At 43.5% G+C, this 20,203-nt stretch overlaps 1 long non-coding RNA gene across 2 annotated transcripts in view; it reads left to right on the top strand.

The window, feature by feature from the left end:
* Positions 1-20,203, top strand: part of LOC107131116 (uncharacterized) — a 294,115-nt gene that overhangs the window by 67,304 nt on the left and 206,608 nt on the right. The window contains exon 1 of one of the 2 annotated variants that reach the window (XR_010578668.2): positions 2,715-2,882. The exons of the other annotated variant lie outside the window; for it this stretch is intronic. This is a non-coding gene — a long non-coding RNA (uncharacterized lncRNA). Of the gene's footprint in view, positions 1-2,714; positions 2,883-20,203 lie in introns of those variants that run through there. 2 annotated transcript variants of the gene reach the window in all.

The following is a 20,203-nucleotide window of genomic DNA, read 5'->3' as shown; positions in this document are numbered from 1 at the left end:
AGCCTTGCTCTGTCACCCAGGCTGTAGTGCAGTGGTGTGATCTCGGCTCACTGCAACCTCTGCCTCCTGGGTTCAAGCCTCCGAGTAGCTGGGACTACAGGCTTGCACCATCACGCCTGGCTAATTTTTGTATTTTTAGTAGAGATGGGATTTTTCCACGTCGGCCAGGCTGGTTTAGAACTCTTGGCCTCAAGTGATCCACCCGCCCTGGCCTCCCAAATTGCTGGGATTACAGGTGTGAGCCACTGTGCCCGCATGAGCAGCATATTTTTAAAAGCTCCCCTGGTGATTCTAGTGGACTGAGAACCAGCAGTCTATGTAATTATTTGTCTGTTTAGTGTCTGTCTGTCCCGAAGGTTTAGAAGTTACACAAGAGGAGGGACTGTAAATGTTTGTAAAATGAAAAATGAATGAATGGAAGTGTGGATATTTCTTTGCAATACTGATTTTGTTTCCTTTGGATATACACCCAGAAGTGGGATTACTGGATCATATGGTAGCTCTATTTTTAATGTTTTGAGGACCCTCGATACTGTCTTCCATTATGGCTGTACCAATATTCACAGTAGTTAAGATATGAAAACAATCTAAATGTCTGTCAATAGATAAATGGATAAAGAAAATGGGAGTAATAATGTGAGTTATTATTCAGCCTTATAAAAGAAGAAAATCTTGTCATTCCCAACAACATGAATGAACCCGGAAGACACTATGCTAAGTGAAATGTCAGACACAGAAAGGCAAACACTGTAGGATTTCGCTAATATGTGGAATCTAAAATAGCCGAACACACAGAAGCAGAGTAGAATGGTGGCTCCCAGGGGCTGGGGGTAGATGTTGGTTAAGGGGTTCCAAGTCTCAGTTATGCCAGATGAACAAGTTCTGGAGAGTTAATGTACAGCCAGGAGACTATAGTGACCAATGCTATATATTGCATATTTGAAACTTGCTGGCAGGGTAGATCTTGAGTGTTCTCACCACACACGCATACGTAAAAGAGAAAAAAAAGAAAAGAAAATGGTAACCAAGTGAGGTGACGGGTATGGTAATTAGCTTGATTATGGTAATCATTTCATAATGCATATGTATATCAAACATCCAGTTATATACCTTAAAAGTATGCAATTTTAATTTGTCAATTATACCTAAGTAAAGCCGAAAAAATTAACAAGTGAAGGAGATTATTGCAGGGTGGGCCTTCTATAGGGTTCTCATGAGGAGGTGACAAACCCATTGGGCGGACCTGGACCCTGACTGATGGGAGGTGGTCTTCCTGGTAGGGGAAATGGCATGAATGCATTGGAGGCTGGAGGATGCAAGGGCAGCTTAGAGAAAATTAGTCTGCCCAGGCTGATAAACCTGGGTCAAAGGAACAATGAACAATGTTGGAGAAGGGCCTTGAATGCTGAGTCAAGGAGTTTAGGCCTCTTCCACTGGTTACCACTTCCGGGGATCATTGCTTCTGTTTTCTTACCTCTCTCATCCTGAAGATCAGCTTCAGGGCGGAGAAGACCTGGGGGACAATTTCTCCTGTTGATTCCACTCAGTTCCCTATTCAAGCCAGGGACAGGGAAGAAGCCCAACTCCAGCTGGACTCCCGAGAACATATGGGCCTTGGAAATCATAATAAGAGGAAGCCATCTTCTTCATTAATTGATTAATGTAATTAAAGAAAGATAAGTATGTCGATGCCGACCACATTAGAGTTAATTTGTATGGGCAATTAGCTGCGCTCCCTCCTTCATGCTAACTGCCTCAGATCTGTGCTTGTGCACAGTAACCTTGGAGGTCATCAGTGGGTGCTTGGTGGCCCCTGTGAACCTTATTCTGGTCACCCTAGTGCCTAAAAAGAGCCCATGAGCCCCCAGATGTGGATGAGATACAAGCTTTGTGGCCTTGGGAGAAGTCTCCTAACATCTCTGATTTTCAGTTTTCTTGTCTGTGCAATGCGGATGATTACACTGATCTCACAAAGGAGTAGTGAGCACTCAGTGAGGAGATGTATATGCCAGAGACTTGTAGGGACCAGCACATCTCCTTCCTTCCAAGGGTGTCTCCCTTTTCAGGCCTGGTGACCAGTCCTTGGCACACAATGCTCTGGGTCCTTGCCCTGAGATGTTCCTGTAAGAACTCTGGGGATTTCGTGGGCCTGGCTGTCACCCTACTTTGCCCCTACCTTGATGCTGTCTCCATTCTCACATGCTCTCCTGGGGCTGTCTCTGAGAGATCCTGCGTCTCTCTTTTTCTCTACCACTAACCCCACCCCTACCCCTATTGGGCCAACATACTCTTCCCAGGGAAGCCCTAGATCCTGCTCTGCAGCCACATCTCTCCTTTGTCATCCAAATCCCAGGATCCAGCTCCCTGTGGAATGTCCCACCGGGATGTGGCAGCTCTACAGCTGATGGCTTCATTTCTCTGTCCCAACACTGCAAATCAAATCCCTTTCCAGGACTCCCAGAGCTTGTCATCTTCCCTGCCCTGTGAATACAGCAGTTCCCAGCACAGCCACCTGGGGGCTCCCTCTCCGCTCACGGCTTCCTGCCCTGACCCCGCCCCGGTGAAGGACTCCCGTTCTGTTCCTCCCCCTTGTTCCCATCCCCCATGTCTTGGCTCACAGGTCTCCCTGCATGAGTTCCCTCTCCCCTTCTTTTTTTTTTTTTTTTTTTTTTTTTTTTTTTTTTGAGATGAAGTTTCGTTCCGTTGCCCAGGCTGGAGTGCAGTGGCGCCATCTCGGCTCACGGCAACCTCTGCCTCTCGGGTTCAAGTAATTCTCCCACCTCAGCCTATGAGGAGCTGGGACTACAGGCCTGCGCCACTGTGTCTGGAATTAGTGGATTCCTGGTCTGGCTGACTTCAAGAATGACCCGCGGACCCTTGGGGTGAGTGTTACAGTTCTTAAAGACGGTGTGTCCGGAGTTAGTTTCCTCAGAAGTTCAGATGTGCCTGGAGCTTCTTCCTCCTGGTAGGTTCCTGGTCTTGCTGACAGGAGTGAAGCTGCAGACCTTCGCCGTGAGTGTCACAGCTCTTACAGGCGGCATGTCTGGAGTTTTTCCTTCTTCCTGGTGGGTTCGTGGTTTCGCTGGCTTCAGGAGTGAAGCTGCAGACCTTTACAGGGACTGTTACAGCTCATAAAGGCAGCGTGGTCCCAAAGAGTGAGCAGCGGGAAGATTTATTGCAAAGAGCAAAAGAACAAAGCTTTCCACAGTGTGGAAGGGGACCCAGCGGGTTGCCGCTGGCTGGCTGGGGCAGCCTACTTTTATTCCCGTATCTGGCCCCACCACATCTTACTGATTGGTTCGTTTTGACAGAGCGCTGATTGGTACATTTACAATCCTCCAGTTAGACATAAAAGTTCTCCAAGTCCCCTCTAGGTTAGCTAGAAACAGAGTACCAATTGGTGTATTTACAAACCCTGAGCTAGACACAGAGTGCTGATTGGTGCGTTTACAATCCCTTAGCTGGACGTAAAAGTTCCCCAAGTCCTCACCAGACTCAGGAGCCCAGCTGGCTTCACCTAGTGGATCCTGCACTGGGGCTGCAGGCAGAGCTGCCCACCAGTCCCCAGTGGCACCTGCACTCCTCAGCCCTTGGGCGGTCGATAGGACAGGGCGTCACGGAGCATCCATCCCTTCCCAACGTTTCCTTATGATCCTTTGATATTGTCCCTCCTGCCCCTCCCACCTCTCCCATGCATTTCATCCTTAGTGAACCACCGCTCTGCTTTCTGTCACTACAGATTAGTTTGCTTTTTCTAGAATTTTAAATAAATAAAATTAAGCAGTATGCATTTTTGGCCTGACTTTTAAACTCATTATAATTACTTTGAGACTCATCCACATTGTTGCATGTATCAGTAGTTCATTCCTTTTAATTGCTGGGTAGTATTTCGCTGTATGGGTATACCGCTTCTTGTTGATTCTTTTACCTGTTGATGGCATTTGTGTTTTTTCCAGCTTTTGGCTATTACAACTAATGTTGCTGTGGAAATATCTGTACAAGTCTTTGTGGGGGACAGAATACCTCATTTTATCTCATTGTGATTTTAATTTGCATTTCCCTAAGGAGTAACGATGTCGAACCTTGTTTTCATGTGGTTATTTGCCATCCCTATATCTTCTTTGGGGAAGTGTCTATTCACAATTTTTGCCTATTTTAAAAAATATTGGGCTGTTTTGGTTATTACTGAGTTTTGATCGTTTTATATATTTGGAATATAAATTATTTACCGTATATGTCATTTACAAATACTTTTCCCCATTCTGTGGTTTTTCTTTTCATTCTCTTAACGGTGTCTTCTTTGAAAGAATAATAGTTCTTAATTTTAATGAGGTCCAATTTATCACTAGTTTTTCTTTTTTTTTTTGAGACAGAGTCTCGCTCTGTCGCCCAGGCTGGAGTGCAATGGCGCGATCTCGGCTCACTGCAAGCTCCGCCTCCCGGGTTCACGCCATTCTCCTGCCTCAGCCACCCGAGTAGCTGGGACTACAGGCGCCCGCCGCCTCGCCCGGCTAATTTTTTTGCATTTTTAGTAGAGACAGGGTTTCACCGGGTTAGCCAGGATGGTCTCGATCTCCTGACCTCGTGATCCGCCCGCCTTGGCCTCCCAAAGTGCTGGGATTACAGGCGTGAGCCACCGCGCCCGGCCTATCACTTGTTTTTCTTATTGGATGTCATATACAAGAAATCTTTGCCTCATTCAAACTTACGAGGATTTTCTCCTATATTTCTTCTGAAGATTTGTAGTTTTAGGCTTTACATTAGGTCTATGCTCTTTTATTTTGGTTAACAGCTTCACTGAGATAAAATTTATGTACCATACAGTTCACCCATTTAAAGCATACAATTTAGTGGTTTTTGGTATATTCATGCAGTTGTACAATCATCTGAAATCACTCTCTAATTTCAGAACATTTTAATTTCCCCTGATGAAATGCCATCACAAGCAATGGACACTGGGGACTACTCGAGTAGAGAGTGAGGTGTGGCCTGAGAAACTACCTATTGGGTTCTATACCTCTCACTATCTGGGTAATGGGATCATCTATATCCCAAACCTCAGCATCATGCAATATACCCATGTAGCAAACGTGAACACGTACCATTTGAATCTAAAATAAAAGCTGGAAAAACCTGTATATACAGATGTATTTTATTAAATTAATTTGGCTAGAACTGGGAGGATGGAAACTGATGTTTATTAAAGCTTTACTATGAGGTGATAAAAAAATACAAAGAAACTCCCTTCCCATTAGCAAGCACTTCCCATTCCCCTCTTCTGCCAACCCCTGGAAGACATTAATCTACTTTATATCTCTATGCATTTACCCATTCTTGACATTTCATAGAAATGGAGTCATACAACATGTCATCCTTTGTGACTGGCTTCTTTCACTTAGCGTGATGTGTTAAAGTTTCACCCATGTGGTAGCATGTGTCAGTACTTCATTATTTTTTATTGCTGAATATTAAATTCAGGAATATTGTATGGATAAACCACATTTTGTTTATCCATTCATCAGTTGGTTGGCATTTTGATTGTTTCAGTTTTTTTGGCTATTATGAATAATTGCCGCTACCAACGTTTGCATATAAGTTTTGTGAGAACTTTTTTTTCCTTTTGCATATATACCAAGGAATAGAATTGCTGGGTCACATGGTAATTCAATGTTTAACTTTTTGAGGAACTGCCAAACTGCTTCCCAAAGCAGCTTCACCAGTAATGTATGAGGGTTCCAATTTCTGCACATACTGACCAACACTTGTTATTGTTTATCTTTTCGATGATAGCTATCCTAATGAGTGTGAAATGGTATCTTGTTGTAGTTTTGATTTACATTTCCTTAATGACTAATGATGTTGAGCATCCTTTCATGGGATTATTGGGTATTTGTATATCTTCTTTGAAGAATGTCTATTCAAATCCTTTGCCTATTTTTAAATTGGGTGGTTTGTCTTTCTATTATTGAGCTGTAAGAACTATTGATATATTCTGGATGCTAGAACCTTATGAGATGCATGATTTGCAAATATTTTCTTTCATTCTATAGAGAAGTCTTTTTGCTTTCACTCTAATTCTTCTCTTTCTTGATATTGTTCTTTAAAATAGAAATTTAAACGATATCAGTGAAGTCCACTTTATGCTGAACTTTGAGTTATTTATTTATTTATTTATTTATTTTGGGGATGGAATCTTGCTCTGTCACCCAGGCTGGAGTGCAGTGGCGTGATCTTGGCTTACTGCAACCTCCACCTCCAGAGTTCAAGCGATTCTCGTGTCTCAGCCTCCGGAGTAGTTGGGATTATAGGCATGTGCTACCATGCCTGGCTAATTTTTGTATTTTTTTTTTTTTTTTTAGTAGAGATGGGATTTTATCATGTTGGTCAAGCTGGTGTTGAATTCCTGACTTCTGGTGATCCACCCACCTTGGCTTCCCAAAGTGCTTGGATGACAGTTGTGGGCCACCACGCCTGGCCTTGAATTAATTTTTAATTATGGTACAAACTATGGATTGAGGTTTTTCTCTCTTTTCTGCCTTCTTTCTCCATTGAACTGACTTGGCACGTTTTTCAAAAATCCACTGACATGTGTATGTAGGCCTATTTTTGGAACAAGTCCTGCTACCTTTACACTCAAAGTACCTTTCAGATTTGTCCCCTTTTCTCTCTCTCTCTTTTATAGAGATAGGGTCTTGCTATGTTGGCCAGATTGGTCTTGAAATCCTGGCCTCAGTAAATCCTTCCATCTTGGCCTCCCAAAGTGTTGGGATTACAAGCGTGAGCCACTACACCCTGCCTTTTCTCTATCTCTACAGTACTCTGCCAATCCTGGGCCAACACTGCCACTTTGGTGGCTGCAGCAGCCTCCTCCCTGGATCCCTTTCCCCACTCTTGTCCTCCCCCCAATCCATTATTCACTCAACAGCAGAAGGAATTTTTATCAGGTGCTGCTATGCTTAACACCCTTCATTAGCTTCCCACTACCCTTAGATAAAATGCCAACTTTATGTTATGCCATATGTCTGCATGGTCCTTTACTCAACTTCCTTTCTGATCTCATCATCCGCTACCACATTCTCCCTTGCTCCCTGGCCTTTTTTGAATTTTTGGAATGCATCTTGCTCCTCCTAACCTCAGGGCCTTTGTACATGCTGTTCCCTCTGCCTGTGAAGCTCTCCTCCCCACTTTTGCATTCTTGTTTATCTATGAATTACTCATATTTCTGTTTCAATATTTCTTTTTCAGAGAAACTGACTCATCTCTTCTCCTCCATCTAAATTCAGTCTTTCTCTATTGTCTACCTTCCTGTCTCATTGTCTCTAATCATGCTCCACATTGTTAAGCTATTGCTGTGTAACAACAGCAAAAATAGCACAGAATCTCAGTGATATTCAATAGTAAGTATTTATTTCATTCATGGGTTGGTGGCTCAGCTCTCCTCCACTTCTCATTCATCTCCTGGGATCAGCAGGCTAGGCAGGGTATGTTCTCATGGCTATGGCTAAAGTATAAGAGGGCAAGCCTCCTCGTACAAGCTCGTTTAAAATTCTTGCTTATGTCATGACTGCTCACATCTCATTGGCCAAAACAGTGCCCAAATTTGCCAAAGTCCATGGGTGAGAGGGATTGCAATGTTGTAATGAAATACACAGAGGGGTGGAGAATTGGAGCCAGTCATTCAACCTACCCCATATCCTTTGCACAGTCACATTAAATAATTAATAACATATTTCTTATTTGATTATTTAATGATTTATCTCCCTGCTCCATGAGAGCAGGGCGTTGCCTACCCTGTTTACTTCTTTATGCCTCAGTGCCTAGCACTGTACCTGGAATCAATTAGATTATAATATTGAAGTAATTGGTTGGATACATAGAGGAATGAATGAGGCCAGGCATGGTGGTGCATGCCTGTAATCCCAGCACTTTGGGAGGCCAAGGTGGGGGAATTGCTTGAGCTCAGGGGTTCGAGATCAGCTGGGCCATGTGGTGAAACCCCATCTCTGCAAAAAACACAATATTAGCCAGACCTGGTGGTGCATGCCTGTAGTCCTAACTACTCAGGAGGCTGAGGTGGGAGGGTCATTTGAACCCAGGAGGTTGAGGCTGAAGTAACTCTTGAGCATGCCATTGATTGCACTCCAGCCTGGATAATAGAGTGAGACCCTATCTCAAAAAAAAAAAAAAAAAAAAAAGAATGTTTCTTCTTTCTCTCACCCTTCCTCTTTTCTATCTCTGTAAAATGAGAATCATAATATTCCAATCATTGGGATGTGGAAAGATTCTGTTTAAATGAGACTTTACCATCTGGAAGACCCATAGGATTTGGTAGTTCAAAGTCCAGCACAAGCTGAGGGTCATATCCTGACCCAAGGGACACCTAAGGGGCCGGCATACCCTTAAGCCCATTCACCAGGGAGCGGCACATCCTGTGGTCCTTCTGTAGGTCAGTGGATTGCATCCAGGTTCTTGGAAGCCAGTGCCCCCAGTCTGAGGGTTCCCAAGTCCCCCTGTAAAACTGACAGCTTGATCCCCATGAAAAGAATCTGCTTATGAGGCCAACTATCATGCCTCAGTGGACCCCCCACCCCCACTCCCTCTGTACAGGCTACAGATATGCTGTGTGGCAGCATGAAGGATGTCCTTCTCAGTATCATCTGGCTCTGAGTAGAGGGCATATTTATGGGATAGGAAATGTCACGCCTATGTTTCCAGCATTTCCTCTACTAAAAGGTACAAACTGCCAGGCTGCACAAGAAGATTTCTCTGCAGTAGGAATAAGAATTGAGGTGGGGGCCAAACTAGGCATGAGGTTTAGAGGCCAAAGCCCTTCTTCAGAGCCCTGGCTCAACTGGGAATAGGCCCTCCTTCCTGCTGGGTAAGGTCAAGGACCTCCCTGACTCAGTCTGTCTACCCATGACCTCTTCATCTGGGCTTGAGGCTCTCCTCATCTCTGGTCTTTGCATTATTGCTTATTTTTCCTATCCTGTGGCTTAGGATAATTGCCAAATAATTATCAAACAAAATAATAATCAAATCCAGTCTGTATTGAGAAAACAGTGGGAGCCAGGTGCTGTGCTAGGCCCTTTCATAAGCATAATTCAGTTTTCCCTACAATCTCAGGGACAGCATTAGCATGCTCAGATGAGGAAACTGAGGCTTAGAGAGGTTAAGTACTTGTTTGAGGTTATGCTGCTCTTGGTTCCTTCCTATGATGACTCACACATATTTGGAGCCCAGAACTCCTACCCACTCTAGGGGCCTTGTCTCCTGTATCCTTGCTTTCCTGGGATTACTGCCCATTATCTTTGGGGCTTGGGACAAGGTGGTCTTGGGGCATGGTTCTCCAGAATCCTAGGGCTCCTCCAGCTACTGGGAAGAGGAGGCAGCCCCCCTCCCGGGACTGTTTGCAGCAGCGAGCTTGAATTTACTTTATTCATATGTCACAAAGGCAAAGATCCCAGCAGGCTGACAGACTGAGTGTGGGATCTAGATCTCTCAGATACATACAGCCACCTCTGTTACTATAAAAACAATGTTTTTAGAGGATTTCAGAAAAAAAAATTCATAATGTGAAAGAAAAAAAGCTGTGTGACAAAAAACCATCTGAGAGGCAGCCGTTTCCATCTGCTGCCTGTGCAGCTGCTTCTAGGTTGCAGACCACTCCCCCACTTCCTCTGATCTGCCTGGGAAGGGTTTCAAGCCCAAGACTGGTGTATTGGTGTGGACTCAACACATCTGAGTAGGAAGCTCAAGGCACTCATGCAAGGTGCTTTGAGAGCCCCTATCTTGAGCCAAACCCACCTTTGACTTTAACATAGTCAGTCCTTAGTTTCTCCATCTGTAAAATGCGGTAATTTTTTTTTTTTTTTTTGAGACGGGGTCTCGCTCTGTCACCCAGGCTGGAGTGCAGTGGCTGGATCTCAGCTCACTGCAAGCTCCGCCTCCTGGGTTCACGCCATTCTCCTGCCTCAGCCTCCCGAGTAGCTGGGACTACAGGCGCCAAAATGCGGTAATATTTGTGTGTATCATTGGTCCAACAAGTGCAGACACAGGGAATCAGCTCTTGCTTTTGAGTATAAAGGCCAACCCCCACCTGCCTTCAGGTCTTTGGATGACGTGGGTCCTCATTCATTCTACTAATGATAAGCTGTAGAAGGAGGGGAGATGGATTTTTATGGTCACCATTTGGGGACTTCCTGATATAGGAAGAGGAGGCCACAGAGAGTGAAGATGGTAACAACTTTTCTGGCTGGATCTCCCCTGTCTGGAGGGGGCTCTTGATGGTGAGCCCAGTTGCAGAGGTGCACACAGTAGGTGAGCTCAAGCAGGCTGAGGATACGCTTCCGCAACTGGGAATTTCCAAGAGACTCAGAGCCCAGGTCTAGCTGGTCAACCTGCTGGGGTTTTAGCCTCTGTGACATATAATTCAAATGAGCAGAAACTCCCTTTTGATGGCCTCTGTGCTCCTTTCTCAGGGTCTGAGGGGCAGGTAGTGTGACTGCCTCTATGGCATAGATATGAGAGTTGACCATGGCATGAGTATGTCTGCTGAGCGCAGAGCGGAACAGGATCGGACCTCATTCTTATAGAATCTGAAGCAGAAGTCTTCTAACCTCACAGGGAGGATGGAAGAGTGGGTGGTGTGATGCCTGGAAAACTCGCAGCACAAAGATTGGGTCAGAGGATGTGCTTAATATAGGAGAGTAGTTATTATTATTGCCATTAGCATTGGTTATTATTACTTCTATGTCATCATTAGGAATGACATAATGAGGAAGAGGCGGCTAGCTGACCTCCAAAAGTTCATGCTTCCCCTTTAATAGAATAGAGTTTGTGCTGGCAGCTACCCAGACAGGACCTATACCTCCCAGACTCCCTTGCATACAGTGGGGACCACATAACTCGTTTTCATTGGTGAACTATGAGCAGGAAGACTTTGGGTCAATTTTAGGCCAAGGAGATTAAGAAGTGAGTCCACCTTCTCCACCCTCTCTTCTTCCACCTCCTGTCTAGAGGCGGAGTACTCTGAAGCCGTGAGAGTCTGCACTGAGGAGCAGCATGCCTGGATGGCTGGGCCAGGTGGGGCATTTCCCCAGAGTTATCAAAAAGGGGGCTTAGCGAGGAAGCTGAAAAGAAAGGTCAAAGGTTAACTCTAAAAAGCTTAACAAGACCATAACCAGGATGATGAGTCCAGAGCAGACTTGGTTGCAGTGAGAAGTGGAGTGCATGTGGTTAGGGTGAATGGTTCAGAATGGAGGCTGAGGTTGAAGATGCATGGAAAGTGAGTGATACCCTCAATGCACTTAAGGTTCACCCCCTCTGCCCAATGGGGAAGCTTCTTCAAGTTGGATTCTGTTTGGAAGTTAATCTTCCAACCAAAATACTGGGGCACCAAGTCCCTTCCCATGACACTCAGCAGGGAGACACGTGGAACAGATCAAAAGGAAGAAGAGAGACCCCATTTTTGAGTGACTAAAACTGGAGGTAGATCCTGTTCAGTGTCTGATGGAAGAGATTGTTTTTGACCCTTTTGACATTGAGAGTAGATAGATGTACCTGGAGCTACAGAGATAAAACTCTGCCAAGAGTGAGTGTGATGAGTAGCTGATCTGAGAAGTTTCTGCAATTGGAGTTACTGGAGTTAAAAGCCCTGATGCAAGGCAGAGACTACTCCCATGCAACAGGTGGGATGGGATATCTACTAAACAGCACCAGATCCTGAACATCCTTAATGGCAAACAAGAGTCAGAGAAGTCCTGAACCAGTGGAGACATTCCCTATCCTCTATTTTTTGGGAAGTCACCAATTCCTCAGAAAGGAGCAACTGGGCGATTAAATTGGAAACACTTTGCGTTTATTAAAACTGTAGGATTTATAGTTTAACTGGTTAGCAGACTGCATGGAGATCTCATTCAAAATGAGTCTCAACATTCCAGATCCCATTATTGTCCATGTAAAGTTCTAATTTTTTTTTTTTTTTTTTTTTTTGAGACAGAGTCTTGCTCTATTACCAAGTCTGGATGAAGTACAGTGGTGCAATCTTGGCTCACTGCAACGTCTGCCTCCCAGGCTCAAGCGATTCTCGTGCCTCACCCTCCTGAGTAGCTGGGACTACAGGCGTGTGCCGCCATGCCTGGTTAATTTTTGTATTTTTAGTAGAGTCAGGGTTTCGCCATGTTGGCCAGGCTGGTCTCAAACTCCTGACCGCAAGTGATCCACCTGCCTTGGCCTCCCAAAGTGCTGGGGTTACAGGCGTGAGCCACCACACCTGGCCAATTAGAGACTAATTCTCTAATCTCTGAATTAGAGAAGTCCTCTAGACATTTCTATAGATCAACACTTCACAAAAGTTTTCTTGCCCGTAGAACAACAGCTCCATGGGATGTTAATAGGCATTCCAAGGGAATAAATTCTTGGTTAGAAAGTGAGAGATAGACTGGCTAAATTTAACAGTTTTTGGTTCTTTGCAGAACTACTGTTATGGACAGAATGTTTATGTCTCCCCAAAATTCCTATGTTGAGATCCTAATCCTCAATGCAATGGTATTAGGAAGTTGGGCCTCTGGGAGGTGATTAGGTTATGAGTGTGGAGCCTACATGAATGGAATTAGTGTTGAATGAATGAGACCTCAGAGGGCTCTTTTGCCCTTTCCACCATGTGAGGATACAACCAGAAGTCAACAGTCTTCACCCTAGAAGAGAGTCTTCACCAGAACCATGCTGGCACCATGGAAGATCCTGGACTTCCAGCCTGCAGAATTGTAAGAAAAAATTTCATGCTGTACATGAAACTTTGTTATGGCAGCTCAAACTAAGATAGTTGCTCAGAGCCTTCAATAAGTTGATGTGCATTGAGGTCTCCACTTATGGGTCTGGGGGACCTTTTTTTCCTGAACCATGCTGTGAGACTCTGTTCTGTTTCTCATTCTTTGGGGAGGTGGGCACATCGTATACATACATTGTGTAGACATTTGCTGGCAGATGCTGGTGGCCAGTGGGGACAGACCAAATCAGCAGCCCTCTTTTGCAAATAGGTCAGAGGTAGGTTCATTCTTGTCCATGTGCCACCCCAGTTATGAAGGCCTGTCCAGGGTGCTGTGGGAGTGCGGAGTAGAGGGCTTAACTCTCTTTGGTGAGGTCAGGGAAGGCCACACTCTGGGGGTCATGATTGTTCTGGGTCTTTAAGGATGAGTAAGATTGTATAAAGCCAGCGGGAGGCCAGGCGTGGTGGGTCACACCTGTAATTCCAGCACTTTAGGAGGCCGAGGCAGGTGGATCATGAGGTCAGGAGTTTGAGACCAGCATGGCCAATATGGTGAAACCCTGTCTCTACTAAAAATACAAAAATTAGCCGGGCATGGTGGCAGGCGCCTGTAGTCCCAGCTACTCGGGAGGCTGAGGCAGAAGAATCGCTTGAACCTGGGAGGCGGAGGTTGCAGTGAGCCGAGATCATGCCACTGCACTCCAGCCTGGGCAACAGAGCGAGACTCCATCTCAAAAAAAAAAAAAAAAAAAAAGGAAGTGGGGGTGTGGAGGGACACTTCAGACATGGACAACAGCAGGTGTAAAGGTCCTGGAGGTGTGAAAAAGCAAGGTGCATTTGGAGGAAGTGAGAAATTCAGTGTGCTTAGAGAGGAGTGTGCTAGGGGTGGCATATCAGGAAACAAAGGGGAAGAGGCTCAGGTCAAACTGTGAAGGGCCTTGGGTGTTAGGTCAAGATTTGATTCTTGGGCAGGAGGAACCAAGAGAGGATTAAAAATATAACTCTTAGTAATCAATTAGAATTGGTGACATGTGCTTATTCACTATAGACCAAATTAGTAAACAGGGTAAACGATGAAAAACAAGCCTCCCTCCCTATTTGTTCTTAGCCTTGAGAACTCTTTTCCTTCTACAGAATCAAATATTGTAAATATTGTCATCCTTTCAGAGGGATTCTCTGCATATATAAGCATAGATGTATATGTGTATGTATTCTTAAAAAACTCTCACAAATAGCAGCATTCTAATCACACTGTTCAGCACTTTGCTTTTTTCACTTAACAATATATCTTGGAGATTGTTTCATATCCGTACATAAAAAGCTGCCTCATTCTTTTTTAACAGCCATAAAGATTTCCATTGTATGACTCTATTCCAATTTATTTAAGCAGTCCCCTCTTGATGGACATTCAAGCTGTCTCCAATCTTCTGTTATTATAAGCCGTGCTGCACTGAATAGCCTTGCACATCCAACTCTGCATACATATATGCAAGTATGTCTGGTGGAATACATTTTAGAGCAGTAGAATTTATGGGTCAATGGGTATGTGCATCAAAAGTTGTGAAAGAGAGTGCCAAATTGCCATCCGTGAAAACTGTGCCAATTTACCCTCCCACCAACCTTTGAGACTGCTGGTTTTTCTACACTCTGGCCAGCACAGTGTGTTATCAAACATTTTGATCTTTGTCAATCCGATAGGTAAAAAAAGGTATTTCATTGCAGTTTTAATTGACATTTACATTTTGTTAAGATGAAGGTTGAACATCTTTTTGTATATTTAGACCTTATTTAAGTTTCCTAAGCTGGGATCTGCCTGTTCATATCCTTTGCCCATTTTTTATTGGATTGTTGGCCATTTTTCATGTTGAGTTATTAGAACACTAGTATGGTGGCTGTAACTCCTGCTGTTGGTAAATTTCCTCCTGCCCATGAACCATCCTATAAGTGTCCCTCCCAGCAGATGCAGCGTGATGTACAAATATCCCTGCTCTGAGGTGAGGAGGCAGCAGTGGCAGTGGCCAGGAAATGGCAGGGGTTAGGAGAACTGGGACTCTGGTTAGCTCTTCCATGCAGACGTGATGAATGGGACGGAGCACTTCTACTCCTTGGCAGAGGAGCAGATCCTCCTTGGAGTCTCTCAGTGGGGTAGGGACCCCTCCTCCTGCTCCCCACCAGTGCTCTTCCTTTTTCCCTGGTTTGATACCACCCTCACTCTCCATGCCCCAGGAGTCCTCTCTGCTCAGCTTCCCCTTTCCTAATATTAGCACAGGCGCAGCCCTGCCCCCCGTCACAGGCAGTGATTATATAGCAAATTAACCACAAGCTGTTCGGTCCCCGTCCGGTGGCAGTTGGGAAGATGCTACTCTGAGTAATGACTTGTGTAGTCGATGCTCTCATCTGTAATTTGCGTGTGCAATAAATACAGAAATAAAAACCCAATCCATATGAAAAAGGGACCAAGTAGACAGAGCTGGGGTGGGGGAAGAAATCATGAATTTTGTGGACTGCATCTTACAGTCTGGCTTCAATTTCCTGGTGAGTAATGCAGTCTTTGCCTACATTTGATTGATGGCTGTGTTTGGCTAAAGCATGACAGCAGACTGACAGAGAGCAGGGCTTGAATCCTGACTTCTCAAATGATGTCTTTGAGAATAAGACAGTTATTCTCTGAGCCTCAGTTTCATCATCTATAAAATGGGGTGCAATGGTGCGATCTTGGCTCATTGTAACCTCTGCCTCCTGGGTTCAAGTGATTCTCCTGCCTTAGCCTCCTGAGTAGCTGGGATTACAGGCACCCACCACCATGCTTGGCTAAATTTTGTATTTTTAGTAGAGATGGGGCTTCACCATGTTGGTCAGGCTGGTCTTGAACTCCTGACCTCATGATCCGCCTGCCTTGGCCCCCCAAAGTGCGGGGATTATAGGTGTGAGCTACCACACTCAGCCAGGTAGAGGTTTTTAAAATTAAACTTTATTTTGAGACAACTGTTAAATCATATATAGTTGTAAGAAGTAATAGAGACCCTGTATACCCTTTAGCCATATTCCCCCAGTGGTAATGTCTTTTTAAACTTAATACAACATCACAATTAGGACATTGACATTGATAGAATACAAAGCACTTGTTAATATTTCCCCAGCTTTACTTGTGTTTGTGTGTGTGGGTACTTGGTTATATACCATTTTATTACACGTATGGCCTCGTGTATCCACTACTGCAGTCAAGATATTATACATAACAGTTGTATTTCCACGAGGATCTCTCATGTTGCCCTCTAATACTCACACCCACCTCCCTCCTGCTCCCTAGCCCCCACTAATCTGCTCTTCATTTCTAAAATTTTGTCTTTTCAAAAATTCTGTATAAATAGAATTGTACAGTTATTACCTTTTGGGAATGGCTTTGTTTACTTAGCATAATTCTCTGGAGATTAATCGACGTTGTGTTTATCAGTAATTAATTCCTTTTTTATTGCTAAGTACTATTGCATGGTATAGATATACCAGAGCTTGTTTAACCATGCATCTATTGATGTACATCCAGGTGGTTTCCAGTTTTTGACTATTACTAATAAAGTTTCTCTGAACATTCAAGTACAGGTTTTTATACAGTTTTACTTATGTGTGAACATAAAGTTTCATTTATCTGGGATAAATACCTAAGAGTGTAATTGCTGGTCGTAAGGTCATTGTATTTTTTTTTTTTTGAGGTGGAGTCTCACTCTGTCGCCCAGACTGGAGTGAAGTGGCATAAGTAGCTGGGACTACAGGTTGGAGTGCAATAGTGTGATCTTGGCTCACTGTAACCTCTGCCTCCTGGGTTCAAGTGATTCTCCTGCCTCAGCCTCCTGAGTAGCTGCGATTGGGATTACAGGCGCCCGCCACCAAGCCCAGCTAACTTAAAAAAAAATATTTTTAGTAGAGATGGGGTTTCACCATGTTGGCCAGGCTGGTTTTTGGTGTTATATTTAAGAAACCATTGCCTAATCCAAGGACACAATTTATTCCTTATGTCTTCTATAAGACTTTAATGAATTTAGCTTTTACATTTAGGTCTCTAATTGATTTTGAATTAATTTTCATGTGGTGTGAGGTAGGGGCCCAATTTCATTCTTTTGCATGTGGATATCCAGTTATCCCAGCACCATTTTTGGAAAAGGCTATTCTTTTCCCATTGAATTGTCATGGTACCCTTCAGGAAAATCAGTTGACCATAATGTGAGAGTTTATTTCTTAATTTCAAAATCCATTTCATTGATCTATATTTCTATCCTTATGTTAGATCCATAATGTCCTGATTATTGTAACTGTATAGTGAGTTTTGAAATTGAGATGTGAGTCCAGTTTTGTTCTTCTTTTTCAAGATTGTTTTGCCTATTTTTGCATTTCCATATTTATTTTTTTAGAATCATCTTGTCAAGTTCTGCAAAAAGACAACTGAGACTTTGATAGAAATTACATTGATTCCAGAGATCAATATGAGGAGTATTGTAATCTTAACAATATTACTTCTTATAATACATGAATGTCAGACATCTTACCATTTATTCTTTTTTTTTTTACATATTTCCATTTATTTACACCTTTTTTCAATGATGTTTTGTGATTTTCAGTGTAACTTCTCTCATCAAATTTATTCTTAAGTATTTTATTCTTTTTGATGCTATTATAAATGGAATTGTTTTCTTAATTTCATTTTTGGATCATACATTTCAAGTGTGTAGAAATACAGTTGATTTTTGTATCCTGATCTTGTGACCTGCAAGATTGCTGAACTCCTTAATTAGTTCTAACAGTTTCTATCTTTCTTTTCTTTTTTTTTTTTTTTTTGAGACAAGATCTCACTCTGTCACACAGGCTGGAGTGCAAAGTTGTAGTTTTGGCTTTTTGCCACTTTGGCTCCCAGGCTCAATTGATCCTCCCACCTCAGCCTCCCAATTAGCTGACGCTAGAGGCATGCACCACCACACCAGGCCAATTTTGTTTATTTATTGTAGAGAGGGGGGGTCTCACTATGTTGCCCAGGCTGGTCGTGAACTCCTGGACTCAGGTGATCCTCCCACCTTGGCCTCCCAAAGTGCTGGGATTATAGGCATGAGTCACTGTGGCCAACCTCTAACAATTTCTTTAGTCAACTCCTTAGAATTTTCTCTCTACATAGATCATGTCATTTGTGAATAGAGAGAGTTTTACTTCTTCCTTCCCAGTCTGGATGTCTTTTTTTTTCCTTGTCTAATTCCTCTAGCTAGAACCTGTAGCACAATGTTGACTAGAAGTGGCAAGAGTGGACATTCTTATTTTATTCCTGATCTTAGGAGAAAGGCATCCGATCTTCCACCATTAAGTACCATTAAATATATTGTTAGCTGTGGATTATTAAAAAAAATAGATGGCCTTTATCAGGTTGAGAAAGTTCTCTTGTATTTCTAATTTGTGAAGTGTTTTTTTAAAAATCATAATAAGGTACTGGATTTGTCAAATGCCTTTTCTGTATCTATTAAGACCATCATGTGATTTTTGTCCTTTATTCTACTAATATGGTGTATTGCATTGATTGATTTTTGTATGTTAAGGCAATCTTGCATTTCTGAGATACATGTCACTTGGTCACATGTTGCTGAATTTGGTTTGCTAGTCTTTTGTTGAAAATTTTTGTTTGTTATGGTTGAATTTTGAGAGTACTGTATATATTTTAGACACTAGTCCTTTTAGGTAGGGTTTTTATTCCAAGCTAAACTGAGCAAATGCTGGTTAATCTAAGCAAAACTAGGAATTTTTTGTAGCATGTGAGGTCAATAGGTTTAGTCCTAGGGATAGAGTCCAGTTAATCATGGGTTAATGACCAATTGGATCAAGAGTCCACTGACCTTTCTGTTCTTGCATCACCTGTTTGAGGCTCAAAGTCCTGATAATAAGCCTGATTGGCTCAGGTGGGGTCATGTGACCAGGACAGGTGGGACATCTTGAATGACAGTCTCAGAAATATTGCATGCAAAGAGGACTATTTCTCAAGGCAAGTTTGGTTGCTGCTGTCAGAGAAATGGATACTTGGCAGGGCCTGTCCAGTAGAAAAAGTCTCTGATTCTGAGATGCACATCATGAAAGAGTCAGCATCTCATAGTAGTTGAGGTTATGGTCTTTGAAATCACTGAACTGAGTCTGCATCCTGGTAGTGCCATTACTGTTTGAGATACCCTAAGTGAGGAACTAGGTCCCATTGTGCCTCATTTTGCTCAACTGTACACTTTATAGAGGCTTCATCGTAGGATTGTTATAAAGGTTGAATAACCTAATAAATGTAAAGAGTTTTGCATAGCATATGGTGCAAAATGAGGTGCTGAGTAAATGATAGCTGCGATTAATACTTTTATTTTATTGTATTATTATTATTTTTTGAGATGGAATTTTGCTCTTGTCATCCAGGCTGGAATGCAATGGCACAATCTTGGCTCACTGCAACCTCTGCCGCCTGGGTTTAAGCAATTCTCCTGTCTCAGCCTCCTGAGTAGCTGGGATTGCAGGCACCTGCCACAATGCCTGGATAATTTTTGTATTTTTAGTAGAGATGGGGTTTCACGATGTTGCCCAGGTTGGTCTTGAACTCCTGACCTCAGGTGATCTGGCCGCCTTGGCCTCCCAGAGTGCTGGGATTACAAGTGTGAGTCACACCCAGTCACAGCTGTGATTAATAATTTTAAAATATTTTTACAGTATAGTAAATAACTAGGGGCTGGGGAGAGATGTCCACACTATGTCCTATGTCAGCAGAGGGGATGGTATCAGACAGGGCTTCCTGGATGTGGTGGGCTTTGAAAGTTTGATGGATTTGGAGGAGCTGGTAGAGGTTTTTGCTGGAAATAAAGAGTGGTTTTAACCAAAAATATGTAGAAAGAATTCCAGGTAGTATCAAGAGTTCAGGACCTCTGCCCTCCATTTCCTTTATCATGTGGATCCCATGGGACTGAAATATGGCCCTCCAATTGGGATCACTGACTCTTACAGCCAGAAATAGACTATGTCCCAAATAGTCCCCCTACTGGAATCTAGTTCTTTTTTTTTTTTAAAAATAAAGCTGACCCTAAGCCTCATGGAGGGACTAGGGAACTTGGCATTCATGTCAGCGTAGGGCCAGTGGTAATTTATTTCCGTTTCATATAATATTGAATGCTTTGTTTGTTTGTTTGAGATGGAGTCTCGCTTTGTCACCCAGCCTGGAGTGCAGTGGCGCAATCTCGGCTCACTTCAAGCTCCGCCTCCTGGGTTCATGCCATTCTCCTGCCTCAGCCTCCCAAGTAGCTGGGACTACAGGCGCCAGCCACCATGCCCAGATAATTTTTTGTAGAGATGGGGTTTCACTGTGTTAGCCAGGATGGTCTTGATTTCCTGACCTCGTGATCCACTCACCTTGGCCTCCCAAAGTGCTGGGATTACAGGCAT

Source organism: Macaca fascicularis, chromosome 10 (assembly GCF_037993035.2).
Source record: "Macaca fascicularis isolate 582-1 chromosome 10, T2T-MFA8v1.1".
NCBI lineage: Eukaryota > Metazoa > Chordata > Mammalia > Primates > Cercopithecidae > Macaca > Macaca fascicularis.
This window is presented reverse-complemented; position numbering and strand designations above follow the sequence as displayed.